This window comes from Capra hircus, chromosome 11, assembly GCF_001704415.2.
Source record: "Capra hircus breed San Clemente chromosome 11, ASM170441v1, whole genome shotgun sequence".
In the NCBI taxonomy this organism is placed as follows: domain Eukaryota; kingdom Metazoa; phylum Chordata; class Mammalia; order Artiodactyla; family Bovidae; genus Capra; species Capra hircus.
In genome coordinates, this window is record NC_030818.1 from 48,493,300 (window position 1) to 48,512,638 (window position 19,339).

Below are 19,339 nucleotides of genomic sequence, written 5' to 3' on the forward strand. Positions count from 1 at the left end.
ACTTGTTAGAAGTCAAAGGCACAATCATATACATCTTTGAGTCAAAGCATCACACATTAAAATGACATATTGCTATTTTACATAAAGTTCATCAAGGATATATAATCCAAGTAGGTAGGCTCATGACCTGCTACAGAGCTGGGAAAGAACCCTCTTTTAAGAAGTAAACCACTGTTGTGATGGCCTAGAGGAGTGGGATGGGGTTGGGGGTGGGAGGGAGGCTCAAGAGGAAGGGGAGACATATGCATACCTATGGGTGATGCATGTGGATGTCTGGCAGAAACCAACACAACAGTGTAACTATCTTTCAACAAAAAATAAATAAAGTATAAAAATAATGAATATAACAAAAAAAGAAGTTACATGGCTAACATCAGAAGAAAGGAAAAAAAGGATCTTGTATGTTGCATCAGGCCCCCCATCTTTGAGGAGTTCTGGTTAATGGGTAATGCAGTTATACACTGAAGATTAGGGGGAGACGGGGCCCAAACACACAGAAAATTTGATATTTAATTTTTTCATTGTCCTATCTTAAAAATATAAATTTTATTTCAGCAAGCAATTGTCTGGAGTAGAGTTGGCTTTGAGAGTTCTGAGATTGCACATTCTGATAACACGTAATGAGTTTCTAAACAGTGAAAGTGAAAATGTCAGTTGCTCGGTTTTGCTCAACTGTCTGCGACCTCATGGACTATAGCCCGTCAGGCTCCTCTGTCCATGGAATTCTCCAGGCAAGAATACTGGAGTGGTTGCCATTCTCTTCTCCAGGGGATCTTCCCAACCCAAGGATTGAATCCAGGGCTCCCACATCACACAGGCAGATTCTTTACCATCTGAGCCACCAGGGATGCCCCAAATCATACTGAGGCGGTTGTCGTCAAGGAAATATATGGCTCATTTTGGAGCCCCCTGTGGGGTTGAGCAGCTTTGTTTGGTTCCACGAAGCACTGTTTCAACCATGAGGGCACAGGACTACAGCTTGGGGAAGAGTCCTCACAAGCTATCCCTTTGGCTCTTGAGTGTATGATACAATCCTCATTTGATGACCAAAGTGCTTATGTTCTCCAGCAAGGTGAAGAGGAGAAACTTTCAGAGTGAGGCTCTACAAGCACTTCTGAGGATGCCCTAGGAAACATCAATCAATAATAACGATGCGAAGGGACTTCCCTGGTGGTCCAGTGGTTAAGAATCTGCCTTCCAATGCCCGGGACATGGGATGAATCCCTGGCAGAGAACCAAGATCCCACATGCCTCAGAGTAACAGGAGAAGCCCCCGTGCTGCAACAAAGAACACTCATGTTGCAATGAAAATCCAGTGGAGCCAAAAATTAAAAAAATAATAAAAATGAAAAATCAGTAATAATAGGGTTGGAGAGGCAAGTGTTCTTCCCATCTCTACACCTGTTTTCTTGGAGTCTGGGAATTCCTGAGACCTCCACAATGCACTCAAGGCTGAAAGTGAAAAAAAGTGTTAGTCACTCAGTTGTGTCCAACTCTTTGTGGCCCTATGGACTGTAGCCTGCCAGGCTCTTCTGTCCACGGGATTTCCCAGGCAAGAATATTGGAGAGGGTTGCCATTTCCTTCTCCAGGGGAATCTTCCCGACCCAGGGATCAAACCCGTGTGTCCTGCTTGGCAGGCAGATTCTTTAACACTGAGCGGAGACAAATACAACTTTAGCATAAAAAAGTAGAGAAGAAATGCTGGCAGGAGGTTTACTCTTTGTATAATAGATTGAACATCTAATGCTGTAGATGTACCACCACAAAGCTGATCCTTACAAAACCTAGTCAAACCCACCATCCCTTACCTCTCCTTGTCCATTAACCAGCCATGGAACCAAACATGGCTGGGAAGGACCTGCCATCCATACTGGAGACCAGGCGCAGTGGGAAGCACGTAAAAAGGGCCCAGGGGCTGGAGGTGTGGGAAGAATAAGACGCAGGGACTCCAAAGGAAAGAGAAGGTATGCTTGTGGCCACATCAAGTGCTCTGAGTTTTCCACGTTGGGACACCTTTTCCATTGGGACACATTGAATGGGATGGAGGGGTCACAGCAAGCCCTGATACTCTGTGGCTTCTCTGGGAGACACCTGAAGCCAGGGATCCTGGGAGCCCCTGGCATGATGGAGGCCAGGTGGAAAGATGGTTTGGCCTGTGCCCTGGGCCACCACCCCCTTCACAGCAAGAGCCCGAGTTGGGGTTACTCTGACCTTGTTGACTGCCTGCTGGGTGCCAGGTACTCTCACACACATTGTTCCCCCAGCTGAGAGAAGCCACATCCCCCGGCCAAGTTTCCATGGCAAGTGACATAGCAGGGCAGTGGCTGAATTCAGGCTGATGTGTGCACCACAGATGAAGCCTTCTTTCTTTCTTCCTTCCCTTCCTGCCCCGCTTCTTTCCTTCTTCTCTTCCTTCCTTCCTTCTTTCTTTCACAGACCGAGGCCCACCTCTGAGACCCTGTCACACCCGCCAAGTCCTCCAGTCCAGCTGCTTTCCTGCCTGGCTTACACGTGTGGAGCGTGAATCCATTTCACACCCCTCGGATTTGTTCTACGCTGCCAAACACACCACACCCATTGTGTTCACTTTGGCATTCTGTTGAAGGCAAAAAAAAAAAAAAAACTGTGTTGGATGAAAGCTGGGAGAATAACCAAAAAAAAAAAAAAAAAAACCAACCACATTCTTGATGCAATTTCTTCTTTTCATCCTATTTCCTCCTTGGCAAAGATCCTGAGCACAGATCAGTGGTCCCGCTTTGGGAAAGGCATCACAGATGCTGTCCACACATATGTGCTCTCATTTGTTCCCTTCTCAAACCTTGTTGTGCCAATGAGGCACCTGCAGAGCCTGCCAAAACACACTGCTGGCCCCCCACCTCCAAACTGAAGTTTCAGTAGGTCTGGGTTGGTGGGGAAGAATCATCATTTCTTTCTTTTTTTTTTTTTTTTGGTTGCACTGTGAGGCTTGTGGAATCCTGGTTCTGTGACCAGTGATGGAACCCGTGCCCCCTGCAGTGGAAGCTGGATCCTAACCACTGGACCACCAAGGAATCCCTAGAATCATAATTTCTGACAAGCTCCCAGATGTATATAATGGGGTTCAGGATGTGCATACATTCTCATTCACTAAGTCGTGTCTGACTCTTTGCCACCCCATTGACTGTAGCCTTCCAGACTCCTCCATTCATGGGATTTCCCAGGCAAGAATATTGGAGTGGTTTGCCATTTCCTTTTCCAGGAGATCTTCCAAATCCAGGGATCGAACCCAAATCTCCTGCTTTGCAAGTGGACTCTTTACCACTGAGCTACCTGGGTTCAGGACATACTAGCCAAACATATGGTACTTTGACATGTTGAATATCTTAAACTGAGTCTGAGAAAATGGCAGAAACAGGCAGGTCATTCTGATCACTGCCCACTTCTTGCTTGAAACAAGTCATGAAATTCCCATGTGAAAGGGCCCCAGGAAGAAGGAATACATTCTCATCACCAGAGACAGGGAACCAGGGCAAAGAAATCACTGTTAAACCAACCCTTATCTTCCTAGCCAATTCTTCACCACTTACGGCCCCTAGCCCCAATCTCTCTTTGTTTTGTCAAGTCTTCACAAATTATTTCTTTGTCTAAGGACTTAGAAGTTCTTGCTCTGGTCACATCTTTGTGTCTTCATTCTCTTGTGAAGGCTCCGTATGCATGTAAAAGTTCAATAAGTTTTGTATAAATTTAATCTCCTATAAATCTGTCTTTGTCCATTTAATTTCCAGATCCACTCAGGGTGGACCCTAAGAGGGTTGAGGAAAACTTTCTCCTCGTCCACGCATCGGCTCTTAGTCGGCAGGTTTACTGAGTGGCCGTGCCTTGGGTCAATTATAAGTGGACCCTCTTGCGTCCTGGCTGGATTTGTCTGCCAGTGCCGGGGGAATGAATAATTTTCTAGATTGTCTTGAGGGCTCCTGGGAAATGTGGTTCCTTAGGGTGTTACTCTCACCCAGGAATATCAGACTGCTTTCACCTTTCTTTTCTTCAAACAAACTTGCTGAACAATCATTTTGCTGAGACCATACCTAAAAAGGTTTGTTAGAAAACAATAGCTGTGTGTGACCCAGATCTTAAGACTTGAGGTTGGACATGCACATTAGTTTCCTTATTAGTAAAGTACAAAAAATTCTACTAGCTAACTGTTAGGATTAAAGTCACAAATAGTAAGTGAAGCACCAGAGCCCAAATCTGGCTTCTCAGAATCTCAGAACAGTGCATGTACTAGTAACAACATTATTAGTGGTTCCCATGGACTGAGTCCAGGCCCTGTGCTAACTGCTCCACAGACAATGTTCCATTTAAACCTCACAATACCACAAGGAGGAAGATATTAGTCTTCCAGCACCTTTGGGGAAGCTCAAGCTGCGAGATGAAATAACTTGCCCGTGGTCTCAGAGCCAGGGGCCCCGCCCACAATAAGGTTGTTACCACCTCATGAATTCTATCAGTGGCAGAAAATAGAAGCTAAACATCAAAGTCAAGTTCAAGTCAAAAATACAGGATCCTGACATTTTTTGAATCAAGATCCAGATTTCCTGGGAGTCACTTCTTGCCACGTGGTGTCTCAGGTCCTAAGGAGGCTGTAAACCCTGCCTGTGTGCTCACCACCCCTCAAAGCAGAAATATGCCTTTCCCTTTGCAGTTAGTGCCATTAAAGACAGATTTGTTTGCTGTCCATTTACTATGGAGTGAACGCCTATGGGGTCCAGGCATTGTGCTAACTGTTCCATAGACAGTGTTCCATTTAAATCTCACAATACCCCAAGGAGAAAGATACTATTATTCTTATAGTACCTCTGGGGTGCCACCAGTGTCTCTTAGTAAACTGTCAGACTGTCTATAGCCTCAAATAGGGGTGGGGCTGGCAGTGGGGAGACTTGGGATGCAGTACTGAATTTGCTTGGAGAAGCCAATGGCACCCCACTCCAGTACTCTTGCCTGGAAAACCCCATGGACGGAGGAGCCTGGTAGGCTGCAGTCCATGGGGTCGCAAAGAGTCAGACACGACTGAGCAACTTTACTTTCACTTTTCACTTTCATGCATTGGAGAAGGAAATGGCAACGCACTCCAGTGTTCTTGCCTGGAGAATCCCAGGAATGGCGGAGCCTGGTGGGCTGCCGTTTATGGGATCGCACAGAGTCGGACACGACTGAAGTGACTTAGCAGTAGCAGCAACTGAGTTTGCTGGGCTTTCCAGGTGGCTTAGTGGTAAAGAATCCGCCTGCAATGCATGAGACATAGGAGATGTGGGTTTGATCCCTGGGTTGGGAAGATCCCCTGGAAGAGGGCTTGGCAACCCACTCCAGTATTCTTGCCTGGAGAATTCCATGGACACAGGAGACTGGTGGGCTAGAGTCCATGGGTCGCAAAGAGTTGAACATGACTGAAGCAACTTAGCGCACGCACACAGACACACAGACACACAGACACACTGCCTTTGCTTTCACAGAGCTGTGAGGGCATGGGCCAGCCATTCCCCTTGTCTGGACCTGTTCCCTTACTGGTACACTGGCATCTAAGGTCCCTTCGGTGCTAACATGTCTGCACTCTACTACTTTTTCCTTAGGGCTTAGGAACCAAGTTGGGTTCCAGAACTTTTTCACATTGCCCTGGAACCTCCAGGGTTCCAGCAATAAACCAAGTCTTAGAAGACTACTTAGACATCTGTAATTCTCCTCCAGCTAGCAGAGAAGGGGCCTCTGCATTAATGAAAAATTAAAAAATCTAGATTTAAATACAAAAATTTCTAAGAAAACACAAATTACCAAAATCTATACAAGGTGACAGAGAAAACTTGAATAGACCAATAAACACAGAGGAAATTAGAATTTTTGTCAAAGTTTTTTCCCTTAAAAAAAAAAAGAACCTCAACAGGCTAAGATGGTTTTATTGGTGAATTACATCTAATTCTCAAGGATCTGATCATTTCTACAATGCATAACTTTTTCCAGAGTCTAGAAATGAACAAGACTTCACACCAAGCTGGAAAAGGTAGTGTGTGTGTGTCAGCTGGGGCTCTGGGAAGCAGATGCTGACTGGAATTGGGTGTGCAGTTTTAGGGCAAGTAACAGCTGTGAAAGGGAAAGGGCAGAATCCAAACTGGGCAGGGAAAGCTGTCAGACCAAGAGGTAAATCTGACCAAGTCTTTGCTAGCCTAACAAGAAGCTCCAGAGCAAAGACTGCATTAGAGCAGGGGTTCCCAACCTCTAGGACCTAATGCCTGGTGGTCTGAGGTGGAGCTGATGTAATGATAATAGAAATAAAATGCATAATAAATGTAATACCCTTGAATCATCCCGAAACTATCCCGCCAACCCAACCCACCCCCACATCCCAGTCCATGGAGAGATTGTCTTCCACAAAATCAGTCCCTGGTGCCAAAAATGTTGGGGACTGCTGCCTTAGAGGATCCTACAGAAATGGCCAGGCACCTGTACCTTTTTCAGTCTTGCTTAGTCATTACCTGGAAGCACCCTGAGAAAAGCATGATCTTGGTTCACCATATCCCATTAAGGAAAGAAGGAAGGGTGGAAGGGAGGATAGAAGCAAGGGAGGTAAGAAGGAAACTAATCATACTAAACACTTGGAGGCAAAAATTCTCAACAGACCATTAGCCAAGGAAATCCAATGGTATTTTAAAAGGATTATACGTAAATAATCCAAAGATGATTTTAAGCAAGAACAATTAATTTGCTATAGGAATAGATTAAAAGGGAGCAAATGTATTCCCATTAAAATAAATGTTTTGATAAATGAATTGGATAACATAGACGCCTATTTGTAAGTAAGAACATAAAATTCTTGGGAAGCTGAGGTTGAAGGAACTTTTCTTACCTTGATAAAGCCTAACTACCAAAAACTGTTTGTAATTACCCTATTTGATGATGAAAAATCAGACATTCCAGAAAAATCAGGAAGGAGACAAAGCTGACCATGATCATCATCACTATTTAACAGTCTACGGGTGACACTAACCAGTTCAATAAGGGGAAATTTTTCATTTAAATCGCCATTCATTGTTCTGAAGTTGATTGTGATGATAGTTGCCCAACTCTGAATATACTAAAGAAACATTGAATTATACCCCTTAAACAGGCAAATTGTGTGGTATGTGAATTATATCCCTCAAAGCTGTTAAAAATCAATATTTTCTCTACAAGATTTTACTACTTAGAAGATACTTCTCTACTTAGAAAATCAAAGAGAATAAACCTAAAAACTAGTAGCCAGTTTCAACGGCTCACAGGTAAAGAATCGTCCTGCAATGCAGGAGACACAGGTTGGATCCCTGGGTCAGGAAGAGCCCCTGGAGAAGGACATGGCAACCCACTCCAGCACTCTTGCTTGGGAAATCCCATGGACAGAGGAGAATGATGGCCTATACAGTTCATGGGGCTGCAAAGAGTTGGACATGACTGAATACTCCACACCACAGCCCATTTCAAAGCAACACAGAAAAAGAATCCTATTTACTACACACAAAACTACTGGACCCAATAAGAAATGTGCAAGACTTAAATTTAAAAACAATATGGGTCTTCTCTTGCGGTCTAGTGGCTAAGACTGCACTCCCAATGCAGGAGGTCTGGGTTCAATCCCTGGTCAGGGAACTAGAGCTTGCATGACTCAACTGAAACCTGGCACAGTCAAATAAACAAATGAAAATATAACAAAGTAACTCTCAAAAATAAATAAAAACAATACAATTTTTACTGCTGGAAACAAACTGAGGTGTAGAGCATTTTCCCTGTGTGCCCCTCCCCCCCATTCAGGAATGGCTATGAGGGGAATTCTATTTAGAAGTGTCTCTGGACCTCACAGGGACCGTGAAGCATGTGGCTAATGAACTACTTTAAACACCTGGCACAAAGTCTGGGAAATAGCATTTAACACATGTTAATTATTTTTCCAGATTCCATGCATGGCTAGAACTCAGGGTCACAGAAATCAAAAGTTGAATTTGATCCAATGGTGTTAGTGAATTGGCTGGACTGACAGAAATGCTCAGGAAGGAGTGTGACATTTCTCTGAACTAAATATGCCACTGAGATGAGGGGAGCTGACTGGAGGTAGGGCTTTCCTGGTAGCTCAGCTGGTAAAGAATTCACCTGCAAGGCAGGAGACCCTGGTTTGATTTCTGGGTCAGGAAGATCCGCTGGAGAAGGGATAGACTACCCACTCCAGTATTCTTGGGCTTCCCTGGTAAGAGATAGGAAGAGATTGGAGGTGAGAGCTCATAGGAAAATGAGCCATTCTAGTTTAGAAACAAGACTGACTCAGTGTGTGTGCAGGTGGGGAGAGCAGATCATGAGACCATGGGGCACCCTCAAGTCCATCCCAAACACCCCAAATCAGTGACCTACTCCAGTCCCCTCTGCATGGAGCATTAAGCTCAAATTCCTCTCTAGCTATAATCTGGCCCCACTGGACAATGCCAGTGCTTAGCCTGACTTTTTTTTTTAATCACTTTGTTCTCCTTCCCCCACTGCATCCCCCCACGTCCAGCACCTGCAGTTCACTCTCAGAAGGCCGTCCTGAGGCTATGGAGAGCTGAACCTGCCTGGGAATTTACTTTCCCCTAACAATTAACAGAGTGCTACAGCTGACCTCTGTTCCAGTAGGTTGGGGTCTGAATTAATTAGGATAATGTACTGGTGGCTCTGACTGTAAAGAATCTGCCTGTAAGGCAGGAGATCTGGATTTGATACCTGGGTCAGGAAGATCCCCTGGAGAGGGAAATGGCAACCCACTCCAGTATTCTTGCCTGGAGAATCCCATGGACAGAGGAGCCTGGTGGGCTGCAGTCCATGGGGTTGCAGAGTCAGAAATGACTGAACAACTAACACTTCCACTTTTTCAAGATGCTGTAATAAAAAATGTAGAGTGACTCAGGACGAACACAGCTTATTTTTCAGATAACGTCCAAAGTGGGTATCCCTGGGACTTTCCTGGTGGTCCAGTGGTTCAGTTCAGTTCAGTTCAGTTCAGTCACTCAGTCATGTCCGACTCTTTGTGACCCCATGAATCGCAGCACGCCAGGCCTGCCTGTCCATCACCAACTCCCGGAGTTCACTCAAACTCATGTCCATCGAGTCAGTGATGCCATCCAGCCATCTCATCCTCTGTCGTCCCCTTCTCCTCCTGCCCCCAACCCCTCCCAGCATCAGAGTCTTTTCCAATGAGTCAACTCTTTGCATGAGGTGGCCAAAGTACTGGACTTTCAGCTTTAGCATCATTCCTTCCAAAGAAATCCCAGGGCTGGTCTCCTTCAGAATGGACTGGTTGGATCTCCTTGCAGTCCAAGGGACTCTCAAGAGTCTTCTCCAACACCACAGTTCAAAAGCATCAATTCTTCAGCACTCAGCCTTCTTCACAGTCCAACTCTCACATCCATACATGACCACAGGAAAAACCATAGCCTTGACTAGACGGACCTTTGTTGACAAAGTAATGTCTTTCCTTTTTAATACGCTGTCTAAGTTGGTCATAACTTTCCTTCCAAGAAGTAAGCGTCTTTTAATTACATGGCAGCAGTCACCATCTGCAGTGATTTTGGAGCCCCCAAAAATAAAGTCTGACACTGTTTCCCCATCTATTTGCCATGAAGTGATGGGACCAGATGCCATGATCTTAGTTTTCTGAATGTTGAGCTTTAAGCCAACTTTTTCACTCTCCTCTTTCACTTTCATCAAGAGGCTTTTTAGTTCCTCTTCACTTTCTGCCATAAGGGTGGTGTTATCTGCATATCTGAGGTGACTGATATTTCTCCCAGCAATCTTGATTCCAGCTTGCGCTTCTTCCAGTCCAGCTTTTCTCATGATGTACTCTGCATAGAAGTTAAAGAAGCAGGGTGACAATATACAGCCTTGATGTACTCCTTTTCCTATTTGGAACCAGTCTGTTGTTCCATGTCCAGGTCTAACTGTTGCTTTCTGACCTGCATATAGGTTTCTCAAGAGGCAAATCAGGTGGTCTGGTATTCCCATCTCTTTCAGAATTTTCCACAGTTCATTGTGATCCACACAATCAAAGGCTTTGGCATAGTCAATCAAGCAGAAATAGATGTTTATCTGGAACTCTCTTGCTTTTTTGATGATCCAGCGGATGTTGGCAATTTGATCTCTGGTTCCTCTGCCTTTTCTAAAACCAGCTTGAACATCTGGAAATTCATGGTTCACGTACTGCTGAAGCCTGGCTTGGAGAGTTTTGAGCATTACTTTACTAGCGTGTGAGATGAGTGCAATAGTGCAGTCCAGTGGTTAAGACTCCAATGCGAGAGATGTGGGTTTGATTCCTGATCTAGGCCTTCCCTGGTGGCTCAGATGGTAAAGCATCTGCCTGCAATGTGTGAGACCCGGGTTCAATCCCTGGGTCGGGAAGATACCCTGGAGAAGGAAATGGCTACTCACTCCAATATTCTTGCCTGGAGAATTACACGGACAGAGAAGCCTGGTGGGCTACAGTCCATGAGGTTGCAAAGAGTCAGACATGTCTGAGCAACTAACATTTTCACTGGGAATTATGATCCCACATGCCACAGGCCTGACCAAAAAAAAAAAAAGAAGAAGAAGACAACAAAGTGGCTATTCCTGATTTGTGATTGGATTTCCTCTAAGCGGGCACTGGAGCCCGGGCTCCTCCTTCTACGCTTTGCCCTCTGAATGCATGTCTTCCAGAGTCACTGTTCCAAGTCAGAAGAGGGAGAAAGACCACAAAGGGACTTTGTGTGAAAGATTTGGGTGTTGGCTGGGAAATGGCACACACCACTCTAATTACAAGGAGGCTGGGAAATCTGGTCTCGGTGCCGATCCAAGAAGAGGAAATGGGTTAAATTGTACCACTTTCACCGTTAATTATTTTGGATGCCAGGTCCAGGCAGAGAATGTAAATTTGAGGCTATGCTTGAATTGTAACTGAGACACCTCGAAGAAGATTTTTAACCTTTCTGAATCTCAGGTTTTCTTTAGCCTAGAACAGTTACGATAATAACAACCACTTTAGGGTTATACAGAAAGCTGCTAGCTAAAGTCGCTTATAAAAAACCAATACAATATTGTAAAGTAATTAGCCTTCAATTAAAAAAAAAATCAAAATCCCCTGAACATGCTCTTCATTCATCTACCTGGAATTCACTGTCCCCTCATCCCCAGCCTTTATCTAATATCTATCCCCCATTCAGAGGCTGGGTCTAATTCCCTGCTTTTTTTGTTTGTTTTATGGAGTTAGGTAGTATGTTTTTATGTTGTTTAGTCGCTAAGTCATGTCTGACTCTTTGTGACCCCATGGACTGCAGCATGCCAGGCTTCTCTGTCCTCCACTGTCTCCTGGAGTTTACTCATATTCATGTCCATTAAGTTGACGATGCTATATAAGTATATCATCCTCTGCTGCCCTCTTCTCCTTTTGCCTTCAGTTTTTCTCAGCATTAGGGCTTTTTCCAATGAGTTGGCTCTTTGCATCAGGTGGCCAAAGTACTGGAGCCTCAGCATCAGCATCAGTTCAGTAGCTCAGTTTAGTTCAGCTCTTTGGGATCCCATGGACTGCAGCATGCCAGGCTTCCCTGTTCATCACCAGCTCCCAGAGCTTGCTCAAATTCATGTCCATCAAGTCAATGCTGCCATCCAACTATCTTACCCTCTGTCCTCCCCTTCTCTTCCTGCCTTCAGTCTTTCCCAGCATTGGGTCATTTCCCAGACTCATTGGGTCTTTTCCAAGACCCAATGCATTAGGTGGCCAAAGTATATGCTTCAGCATCAGTGCTTCTAATGAATATTCAGGACTAATTTCCTTTAGGATGGACTGGTTGGATCTCCTTGTAGTCCATGTGACTCTCATGAGTCTTTTCCAACACCACAGTTCAAAAGCATCAATTCTTCAGCACTCAGCTTTCTTTATGGTCCAACTCTCACATCCATGCATGACTACTGGAAAAACCATAGGTTCGACTAGAACAACCTTTGTTGGCAAAGTGATGTCTCTGCTTTTTAATATGCTGCCTAATTTGGTCATAACTGTTCTTCCAAGGAGCAAGCATCTTTTAATTTCATGGCTGCAGTCACCATCTGAAGTGATTTTGCAGCCCAAGAAAATAAAGTCTCTCACTGTTTCCATTGTTTCCCCATTGTTGCCCTGAGGTGATGAGACCAGATGCCATGACTTTTTTTTTTTTTAAGTTGAATTTTAAGCCAGATTTTTCACTCTCCTCTTTCACTTTCATCAAGAAGCTCTTTAGTTCCTCTTTGCTTTCTGACATAAGGGCGGTGTCATCTGCATATCTGACATTACTGGTATTTCTCCCAGCAATCTTGATCCCAGTTTGTGCTTCATGTAGCCTGGCATTTCACATGATGTACTCTGCATACAAGTAAATAGGCAGGGTGACAATATGCAGCCTTGACGTACTCCTTTCCCAATTTGGAACCAGTCCATTATTCCATGTCCAGTTCTAACTCTTGCTTCTTGACCTGCATACAGGTTTCTCAAGAGGCAGGTAAGATGGTCTGGTATTCCCATCTCTTTCAGAATTTTCCACAGTTTGTTTTGATGCACACAGTCAAAGGCTTTAGCGTAGTCAATGAAGCAGAAGTAGATACTTTTCTGGAACTCTCTTGCTTTTTCTATGATCCAGCAGATATTGGCAATTTGATCTCTGATTCCTCTGCCTTTTCTAAATCCAGCTTGAACATCAGGAAGTTCTCAATTCATGTACGGTTGAAGCCTGGCTTGGGGAATTTTGAGCTTTACTTTGTTAGCATGTGAAATGAGTGCAATTGTGTGGTAGTTTGAGCATTCTTTGGCATTGCCTTTCTTTGGGATTGGAATGAAAACTGACCTTTTCCAGTCCTGTGGCCACTGCTGAGTTTTACAAATTTGCTGGCATATTGAGTGTAGCACTTTCACAGCATCATCTCTTAGGATTTGAAATAGTTCGGCTGGAATTCCATCACCTCCTCTAGCTTTTTTCATAATGATGCTTCCTAAGGCCCACTTAACTTCGAACTCCAGGATGTCTGGCTCTAGGTGAGTGGTCACACCATTATAATTATCTGAGTCATGAAGATCTTTTTTTGTACAGTTCTTATGTGTATTCTTGCCACCTCTTCTTAATATCTTCTGCTTCTGTTAGGTCCATACTGTTTCTGTCCTTTATTGAGCCCATCTTTGCATGAAATGTTCCCTTGGTATCTCTAATTTTCTTGAAGAGATCTCTAGTTTTTCCCGTTCTATTGTTTTCCTCTATTTCTTTGCATTGATCACTTAGGAAGGCTTTCTTATCTCTCTTTGCTATTCTTTAGAACTCTGCATTTAGATGGATATATCTTTCCTTTTCTCCTTTGCTTTTCATTTCTCTTCTTTCCTAAGCTATTTGTAAGGTGTCAGCATCAGTCTTTCCAATGAATGTTAAGGGTTGATTTCCTTTAGGATTGACTGGTTTGATGGTAGGCAGTGTGTACTTATTATTCATTTATTTATTTGGCTGCGAGGGAGCTTCATTTCAGCATGCAGGATCTAGTTCCTTGAACCTTGGCCCCCTCCTTTGGGAGCATGGAGTTTTAGCTGCTGGATGACCAGGGAAGTCCCCAGTTCCCTGTTCAGAGTGCTAGAGTCCTCTATTCTAACAGCTATAGCCCATTGGGTCCTGGTACCAGTGAAGAGAAGACAAAATCAAGATTCCTTTGAAGTAGTTTGGGACTTTTTGTTTTGTACTTTTTTCTCTTTTCTGTTTTTTGGCCACCCCACGCTGCTTGTGGAATCTTAGTTCCCTGACCAGGGAAGGAACCCACAGTCCCTGGATTGGAAGCTCAGAGTCTTAACCACTGGACCACTAGAGAAGTCTCAGCTTGAGAATTTTTATTACCTGGGAAACCTGTGAGCAATCCTGGCCACTCCACCATGTGTGTTATGCTAAGTCACTTCAGTCCTGTCTGACTCTTTGCGACCCTGTGTACTGTAGCCAGACTCCTCTGTCTATGGGATTCTCCAGGGAAGAATACTGGAGTGGGCTGCCATGCTCTCCTCCAGGGTATCTCCCTGACCCAGGGATCGAACCCAGGTCTCCTCTCTCTCCTGCAATGGCAGGCAGGTTCTTTACCACTAGGCCACCCAGGAAGCCCTGGCTACTCCAGCACTCACTCCTAACTCAGAAATGTTTGCTTCCTCTCCTGGTGAGCTTTTGACAATTTGTGACATTCCTCCCAAAACACTGAATTCTTGACCATCAAGTAGCCAAATCCAAGAACCAAGAAGGTGAATAACTCAGCTTAAGAAACAGAAAAAATGCTAGAGATTTTTTAGTGCTTCGTATTAGAAGAGCTGTGACTTCAGGTCTTCCCAGAGGTAAGTGGGGTACCTACAGCGGCACTCTAATCCTCATGAATATCCCTTTAACAGCTGCCTCTTTGATAAAACATTCGCAAATGTTTCCAGCTCAAATTAGGCTCCCCTTTCCCCAAGGGATTGCGTTTCCTAAATGTCACAGGACAGAGCTCCCACTTCAAATCCTTTTCTGGTTAGGTTTCCTTCTCACAGAGACTAAGCTACTGGAGATCAGGGACTGTGTCTTTTGATTCCACACCAGAGATATGAAGATTTCAGTAAAAATGTGTTAGTCAAGGACATCCCATGGGGAGTGTCAGTCTGGAATGGGATAGTTGTGTTCTGATTCTAAACACCCAATATAATGGTTAAGATATCAGATCTTTGAAATGTGATGTTCTTGGGCATTTATCAACCCAGGTTCCTGAGCGTGTGGGCGTGCTCAGTCGTGTCTGACTCTTTGCAACTCCACAGGCTGGAGTTGCAGCCAGGCTCCTCTGTCCGTGGAATTTTCCAGACTAGAAATACTGGAGTGGAGTGGGTTACCATTTCCTACTGCAGGGGTCTATCTTCTCGATACAGGAATTGAACCTGCATCTCCTGCATTGGCAAGTGGATTCTTTACCATTGGCACCACGTAGGAACCCTGTCAGAGAAGGCAATGGCATCCCACTCCAGTGTTCTTGCCTGGAAAATCCGATGGATGGAGGAGCCTGGTGGGCTGCCGTCTATGGGGTCGCACAGAGTCGGACACGACTGAAGCGACTTAGCAGCAGCAGCAGCATGTATTTGAGTCAGTGCTAACCTGGGTTGTTAGTCGCTCAGATGAGTCCAGCTCTTTGCTACTCCATGGACTGTAGCCCACCAGGCTTCTCTGTCCGTGGGATTTTCCAGGCCAGGATACTGGAGTGGGTAGCCATTCCCTTCTCTGGGAGGTCTTCCCAACCCAGGGATCGAACCCAGGTCTCCTGCTTTGCTGGCAGATTCTTTACCATCTGAGCCACCAGGGATTTGTTTGTCTAATTTCTCTTGGTATCTAAAAATATTACAAGACTCCTGATGCTGCTGCTGCTGCTAAGTTGCTTCAGTTGTGTCTGATTCTGTGCGACCCCATAGATGGCAGCCTACCAGGCTCCCCCATCCCTGGGGATGCTAGTGGTAAAGAACCTGCTTGCCAATACAGGAGACCTAAGAGATACAGGTTCGATCCCTGGGTTGGGAAGATCCCCTGGAGAAGGAAATGGCAACCCACTGCAGTAGTCTTATCTGGAAAATCCCATGGACAGAGGATCCTGGTGGGCTACAGTCCATAAGGTCACAAAGAGTCAGACACGACTGAAGCAACTTAGCATGCATGCAGGCATGTTAGATAGTTCAATTCTTGGCACTGGCAAGGACCTTAAGGAGAAAAGGGAGAGACTCATGTTCCAGTCTAGTAGAGTGAGACCAGAACAGAAGAGACTGATAAAGTTGGACAAAGGACCAGACAAGCAATTTAGAAGTAAGGCTGGGGGTAGGTAACTTCAGGGGCAGGCATGCAAGAGCACGACCCAGCAAGAGGCCCAGAACGGAACAGATTTCAACAGCTGTCTTCCCTTTTCAGGCTGGCAGACATTTAAGGACTGACAATACCAGGTGTTGTCGGGGTGTACAGAGCCAGCACTCACATACTGCTGGGTTGGTGTAAATTTGGGCCAGTCTTTCCACAGGGCAACTTCATGCAATGTGCCCGTGTTGAAAATGCACGTACACGTGACTCAGCAATTCCAAACCAGGCCTATGGGAATGATTGGACAAATGAAAGAAGATGTCTGTGCCAGTATAGTATATTCATTGCATCATTACTCAAAGAGGCGGAAATTGTAAGCACTGGATTGGGTCACGTGCCCTTATGACAACCAGAGGGATCAGGTCCTTTGACCGGCTGAACCTCAGTCATGCATCTCTCCTTTGTTGCCAGGGGATGGAGGAGAACCATGATGGGCAGGATCAGGACTCGGAGAGGGGCAGTTCCCCCAAAGGGGAAAAAAAAAAAAAGAGTACTATTACCAGAATACTGAGGATGAGAAAAATTATTGAATAAATAAAATTTATAGGTACTTCCAACCACTATCGCAGAAGTAACTGGGGCAGAGAGAGAGATGTTTCGTGTAGAGAGAGTACCGTTTCTTTAAATTTATTTTTATTTATTTGGTTGCACGAGATCTTAGTTGTGCCATGCAGGATATTTGATCTCCACTGTGGCATGTGGGGTCTTTAGTTGTGGCATGTGAACCCTTAGTTGTGGCATTTGGGATCTAGCTGCCTGACCAGGGATTGAGCCCAGGCCCTCTGCATTGGGAGCATGGAGCCTTGGCCATTGGACTACCAGGGAAGTCCCTATACAATTCTTAACAGATCTTCAGAGAGTCTCTGCAGTCTATGACGAAGCTCCTTGTCCTGAGAGGATGAGAAGGGGCACTGGGGAAGGTTATGCGTTGTGAAGAAGCTGGATTGATAAATCCAGACACATGAATAACTGAATAACTTGAAAGATGCCGTTGAGGTCAGGGGAGGGGCAGTTTTAAGAGAAACACAAACAGGACAATTGAGAATGGGTGGGATTAGGAAAGGTCTGGATGGGCTCGTGTTGCGTTCACACATGCCAGTGTGCCATTGGCCAGCAGTGCCTGGTCACCTTGAACAGATGCTTCAATGATTCACTCACTCAAAACCTGTTTCTTTATCTCAAGAAGCGAGAGAAGTAACCAATCTCATGGGCTGCCTGGGAGAATTTCATGAGACTGTGCAGGTGGAAACCCCTAACACAATGTGGCTTGAATCTAAGGAGAAGGGCAGACCAGAAGGAGCCCTCAAATTTAAACAAAAGGAAAAACCGTTTGCATGGAAGACATTAATTATGGTGGCCCCAGGAAGTCTGAAAGGCAGAGCTTTGTTCAAGGGCAAAGGGAGCCTGGAGCAGTAATAAGGGTTACAAGTCTACTTGTGATCTGGAACTATGTAGAAAAACCAGAAATTGCCCTTCTGCAAGCTCTTAACTGTGTACAAATGGAAGAATTGTTTACTTTTACATTTTTATTTTTCATGCGCACTTTGGTTGGCTGATTAAACACTTTAGGACAGGAGCTACTTAAACTCCCAGAGGCAAGGATAGGGAACACATACCCCACCACCCTGTTGCTCCACTCTGCCCTGTGCTCAGAGCACCGTGGGCTCTGCTTCTACCTTGAATGTCTTTTCTCAGGATAGAGGATGGACCACTCTTACAGGGACTGCCCTGAATTTCCTTCATCTCAAGCTCAAAACCAGTGAGTCACATGCCACCAGGGTGGCCAGCATGTGTTGCTCTGTCCAGGAGTGAAGGGGAAGGGACTCCCCTGGGAAGCAGAGAAGAGGGACAGCTGCTTCCATCGCTTCTGACCCCCCACGTGGTCCAGTCTGCGTACAGAGAGCCAAGCCCTAGCCCCCTTCTTCACTCTGAACATGGTGGCCGTGCTTTCTCAGAGGGCAGCCGTGGAGAATGGGAGAAAGCCTGAGATGACAGAGCCTCATAAACAGCGGGGTCTCAAGCAGGTGTCTGCTATTATCACCCTGCCTCGGCCCACGGGGTTTCCAGGGTGTCGGAGCTGCCGTCTGTGTCCCAGGATGAGAAGCAGGTGGTCCATCTGGGTCAGATTACCAGGCACGAAGCCAAAGAATCAGCAGTCATTTCTGAGAGCCCGGCTTGGCTTTCTGTCTGGGATCCAAAGCAGTGTTGTTGCCATGGACACCAGAAGTCCCTTGCCTGCGTCCAGAGGGAAAACTGAAGTGGCGGCCAGGAACTCTCAGAGCTGGTTGGGGAACAGGATGGAAGCAACTCAGAAGCGAGTGCCCAAGGAGAGTAGCAGGGAACAGAAGAGGAAACACGGTAGGAAGCTGAAGAGAACTTTCTTTCCCTTCCTTGGCTCCTCATCACACGTCCAAGGCACAACCAACACTGCGTCAGAGCCCCAGCTGAACCAGATGGCCCCACCTACTATCTAGCTGTGGGCTTTCCCTAGAGCTAAGGCAGGGGCTCCATCAAAAGATGGTAGGGCCCCATAGTCTAACAATGCAGGCTGCACACAGGACGCAATTCTACGTACCTGCCCAGTACTTGCTGCTTTGGGAAGAAACCACAGACACTGAGAAAGGACCTGTGGCCACAAGCTGCTCGTAACAAACAGCTGTTTTTGCACGCCCAGCTCTGGGGAGGGGCTTCCCCACATCTAAGTCCCCAAGTAACACAGGTGACACTAGGCTCATCGTCAGGCTTCCCAGGTGGTGCTAGTGGTAAAGAACCTATCTGCCAATACAGGAGATATAAGAGACCTGGGTTCCATCCCTGCATTGGGAAGATGCCCTGGAGGAGGGTGGGGCAACCCACTGCAGTATTCTGCCTGGAGAATCCCATGGACAGAGGAGTCTTATGGGCTACAGTCCATGGGATTGCAGAGTCAGACGCAACTGAAGCAACTTGGCAGGCACTCTCATGCATGCTCACCTCTAGGCCCATCGCTGGTGTCATGACCAGAGGGGATGGCCTGAGCCCCCAGCCAACATGGAAGAGGTCCTCTGGAGGTTGAGACAGATTAGTTAGCTTGACAGAAAACACCAGATCAGGACAGGGCAGATCCAGCAGAAGGAAGCCTGGGCCACCAAAAGGTGACAAAGGCTCCATCAGGAATACGAGGGGCAGGCAGTTGACAAGGGGCAGGGCCCCTGCTCAGTTATGGCTCCTGAGGATCAAACCCTCTTCTTTCCCTCTCCTCATGTTTCCTCTTCCTCTTTTTCTTTCTTTCCTTTGATTTAGCAGCTTTAAAAAAAAACAACAGTTATTTTAAAAATAATATTTATTTTTATTTATATATTTATTTGGCTGCCCTGGATCTTAGTTGTGGCACATAGGATCTAGTTCCCCAACCAGAGATTGAACCTGGGTCCCTGCATTGGGAGTGCAGAGT